Source organism: Eubalaena glacialis, chromosome 4 (genome assembly GCF_028564815.1).
Source record: "Eubalaena glacialis isolate mEubGla1 chromosome 4, mEubGla1.1.hap2.+ XY, whole genome shotgun sequence".
Classification (NCBI taxonomy): Eukaryota; Metazoa; Chordata; class Mammalia; order Artiodactyla; family Balaenidae; genus Eubalaena; species Eubalaena glacialis.
In genome coordinates this window covers 68481207-68486049 of record NC_083719.1, presented here as the reverse complement: position 1 = coordinate 68486049, position 4843 = coordinate 68481207, and the positions used below count along the sequence as shown (strand labels likewise).

The 4843-nt window shown below is 31.7% G+C and overlaps 1 non-coding gene across 1 annotated transcript; it reads left to right on the top strand.

The window, feature by feature from the left end:
- Nucleotides 1-273: 273 nt before the first annotated feature.
- On the top strand, nt 274-380 carry LOC133091550 (U6 spliceosomal RNA). Its single transcript, XR_009700895.1, has one exon. It is a non-coding gene; the product is annotated as a U6 spliceosomal RNA (small nuclear RNA).
- The last annotated feature ends 4463 nt before the right edge of the window (nt 381-4843 follow it).

The following is a 4843-nucleotide window of genomic DNA, read 5'->3' as shown; positions in this document are numbered from 1 at the left end:
TTTAAACCCAACCAATGGTAGAGGGTTATTTTTAAATAGCTAATAATTATAACAACAAAAATGACTTCCATTTATTAAGCACTTAAAAATAATAAGCACATTCTAGGTGTTACATATACTTAAGTAATTTAATCATCAGAAAAGCACAGAGTTAGTGCCATTACTTGCATTTTGTAGATATTAAAACTGAGTCATTCAGAAGTTAAGTTATTCAAACCAAAATTAACCTAGATTTAAACATAATTAAATTAATTAGTTCAAATAAGCCAGACTGTGCTCACTTCAGCAGCACATATACTAAAATTGGAACAATACAGAGAAGATTAGTATGGCCCCTAAGCAAGGATAACATGTAAATTTGTGAAGCATTCCATATTTTTACTGTATAGCACAGGGAATGATATCCAATATCTTGTAATAACCTATGATGGAATATAATCTGCAAAAAAAAAAATTACTATACTGTACACCTGAAATTAATGCAATATTGTAAGTCAATTAAAAAAAAAAAAAAAAAAAGACCAGACTTAAAACAAAGGTCTGACTCCAGAGTCCATACTTTTCTTAACTGCCTAATGTTGGTTCTGCAAGTATGGATAGTTAATTTCAGGTCCATAAGTGAGGTAGATGAGACACATGTGGAAATGTTGCCATACATACTTATAAAATTAATATATTGATTATTCATTTTTATTACTGTTTTATGTAATTTATATTGATTTTCATGTAGAATGATTGCTATCAGTTTACTTTTAAAGGGGTGCTGGTATGAAACAGCCCTATAAATGCTCTTCAATATAACTTTGATAATTAGTAGTACTATATATCTTTATAACATAAATGCAATTTTTCAACATATCTTTAGCTATGTGGTTGGGCATTGAAACCCACAGAAGTTAAATTTAATGTGTTTTCATCCCCAAAATGAGAAGGTACAGCAAGTTCAGTAATATATGTTTTCTTTAGGACAAAATAGCAATAAAGAATCTAATATTTTATTAAAGAAAGTGTATTAATAATTAGCTTTATAAAAACACTGTTTAAATGATAAGGATTTGTATTTAAACAATTTAACAACTATGTATACATTTGAATGGTAGCATGAAGAGCTCTGTTCTCCAGTGAAAGAAGTATAATTGGTTAAAATTATTTTAAAAAATTAAGGTCTCCAGATATTTCCATAAGTGTATACAACAAATATATAAACATTTATTCAAGGAAATCTAAAACATAAAGGGAATAGCAAGAGTCTGTATCATTTGAAGCACAGTTCACACCTTCTCTCTCATTCTCAGCTCAGAATGCTAGAAAATCCAATCCAAGCAGGTGTAACCAAAAATGTAAGACGTCCTCTTTCTCTAGCTTAAAGTTGAGAGCTACATTATCACCCTGAGAATTGCAGGTTGCCAGCATTTCATACACATGTGCTCTGCTCCTCAGATCCAATTTCAAAGCCTAAATTCCTAGAGAGTATGATCAAAAGATTAGGGGTTTCGTTCTTCCACTAAGTCCCCACTGATAGAGTAGTGGCTTTACCTCAGGGATGGCACACCAAAAATATTGTCCATCCAGCTGTCCTCACTCCAGCTTGCTTATGAGACCATGAATGAAATTGAACCTTTATTTTATACAAAATACAAAATTTAAGTCAAAAACCTAAAGGCAAGACCTAAAATTATAAAACTCTTAGAAGAAAATAGGGGGAAAACTTCATGATATTGAATTTGGAAAGGATTTCCTAGATATGACACCAAAAGCCCTGGAAACAAAAGTAAAAATAGACAAATTGGACTATACCACCAAATGACATAATCAACAGAGTGAAAATGTGTCTGTGAAAAGCCCAGAGCCAACATCATACTTAATGGTTACCAGTTGAATGCTTTTGCTGTAGTAGCAGGAACAAGGAAAGAATGTCCATCCTCATCTCTTGTATTCAACACTGTATTGAAGATTCTTCCAGTTAGGATAATTATGTAAGAAAAAAAAAGAAATAAAAAACATCCATGTTAGGAAGGAAGAAGTAAAACAGTCTATCTGCAGATAATATAATCTTATAGCTAGAAAATCTTAGGAATCCACTAAATCCTCTTAGAATTAATAAGTGAGTTTAGTAAGTTTGCAAGATACATGATCAATATACAAAATTAATTGTATTTCTATATACTTGTGATGGAAAATATGAAAGTGAAATTGAAAAAGACAATTCCATTTATAATAGCATCAACAAGAATAAAAATAGGAAAATAAATACTTGGGAATAAATTAACAGAAGAAATGTAAGTCATATTCTGAAAACTACAAGAAAATAAGGAGACATTCAGTTGTCATTAATCAGAAAACTTAAATTTGTTCAGATGGCAATAACCCCCAATTTGATCTCCAGATTCAATGCAATATTTATCAAAATCACAGTTGGCAATTTTTGCAGAAATTGAAAATGTGATCCTAAAATTCATATGGAAATTCAAGAGACTCATAATAACCAAAACAATTTGAAAGATAAAAACAAATTTCAGGTATTCATACTTCCTGATTTCAGAATTTACTACAAAGTCACCGTAATCAAGATATTGTGGTACTGTCATACATTATTTGATTTTCAATGAGAGCGCCAAGGCAATTCAATACAGAAAGAGTGGTCTTTTTAACAAATTTGGCCAGAATGACTGGATTTTTGCATTCAGAGAATAGAGTTGTACCACTACCTCACACCATATACAAATATTGAACTCAAAATAGATCAATCAAAGACCGAAATGTAAGAACTAAACTAGAAAATGCTTAGGGGAAAACAAGCATATATTTTTCTGACCTTGGATTAGCCAATGGCTTCTTAGATATAAAACCAAAAGCACATGTAACAAAAAAAATACATTGAATTTCATCAAAATTAAAACACCACATAACTTTGAAGGACACCATCAAGATATTAAAGTATACCCCACAGAATAGGATAATTATTTGTAAATCACATATCTGACAGGGGAATTGTATCTAGAATATAAAAAGAACTCTTACAACTCAATAATAAAAGGGCAATAACCAAATTAATAAATGGGCAAAAGATCTGAATAGACATTTCTCCAGAATAATCAGTAAATTACCAATAAGAACATAAAAGGGGCATTATGCTAAGTGAAATGTCAGAGAAAGAAAGACAGATACCATATGATCTCATTTATATGTGGAGTCTAAAACAACCTGAACTCATGGAAACAGAGAACAGATTGGTAGTTGCCAAAAGTGGGGAGTGGAGGGATGGGGGAAGTGGGTAAAGGTGGTCAAAAGGTACAAACTTCCAGTTATAATATAAATAAGTTCTGGGGATGTGGTATATAGCACTGTGACTATAGTTAAGTTCTCATCACAAGACAAATAATTGTAACTATGTGAGGTGATTGATGTTAACCAAACTTATTGTGGTTATCATTTTGCCGTATATTCAAATATCAAATCATTATGTTGTACGTCTTAAACTAATACAAAGTTATATGTCAACTATACCTCAGTGAAACTGGAAAAATTAAAATAAAATCAGTTGATTAGTAACCTTTAGAAAAAGAAAGACTATGAAAAGACATTCAAACATCTTCAGCCATAAAGGGAAATGCAAATCAAATCCACAATGGGATATCATTTCACATTAGGATAGCTATACGAAAAAGACAGAGAACAGTTAAGTAGCAAGAATATGGAGAAATTGGGACTATCATACATTGCTAGTTGGATTGAAAAATGGCACAGTTACTTTGGAAAATATTGTGGCAGTTTATGGAAAGGATAAACATATACTTACCATGATCCAATAATTCTACTGCTAGGCTTATACCCAAAATTATTGAAACCATGTTCACACATAAACTTGCACACCAATGTTTATAACAACATTATTAATAATAGCCAAAATGTAGAAATATCCCAAACGCCTATCAATGGAGGAATGGAAGAACGCAATGGAATATTATTTGGCAATAAAGAGGAATTAAATAATAATACATGCTACAGCAAGGTAAACCTTGAGAACATCATGCTACATTAAGGAAGCCAGAAACAAAAAGTCACATATTATATGATTCAATTTATATGACTTGTCCAGAATGGGCAAATCTATAGACCAAAAAGTAGATTCAGTTTTACTAGGGCTAGAGGGGTTGTGGGGTTATGCTAAAGGGTACAGGGTTTCTTTGGGGAATGATAAAATGTACAAATTGATTGTGGTGATAATTTATAACTCTGTCGAATACTAAAAATCTTTAGATTGTATACATCAGATGGGTGAATCGAATGGTATGTGAATTATATCTCACCAAGATGTTTCCATTTTTTTTTTACAAATATGTATTAAACACCTACTACATGATATGCACTGAACAAGATACTAGGATTTAAAAATAAGAAAGCACATGAAAAGAGGCTCAACATCACTAATTATTAGAGAAATGCAAATCAAAACTATACCAGTCTGAATGGCCATCATCAAGAAGTCTATAAATAATAAACACTGGCGAGAGTGTGGAGAAAAAGGAACCCTCCTATACTGTTGGTGGGAATGTAAATTGGTACAGCCACTATGGAGAATGGTATGGAGGTTCCTCAAAGAACTAAAAATAGAGCTACCATGTGATCTTGCAGTCCCACTCCTGGGCATATATCTAGAAAAAAACATAATTTGAAAAGATACATGCCCCCCAAATTTCACTGCAGCACTATTTACAATAGCCAAGACATGGAAGCAACCTAAATGTTCATCGACAGATGAATGGATAAAGAAGATGTGGTATACATATATATACAATGAGATATTACCCAGCCATAAAAAAAGAATGAAATAATGCCATTT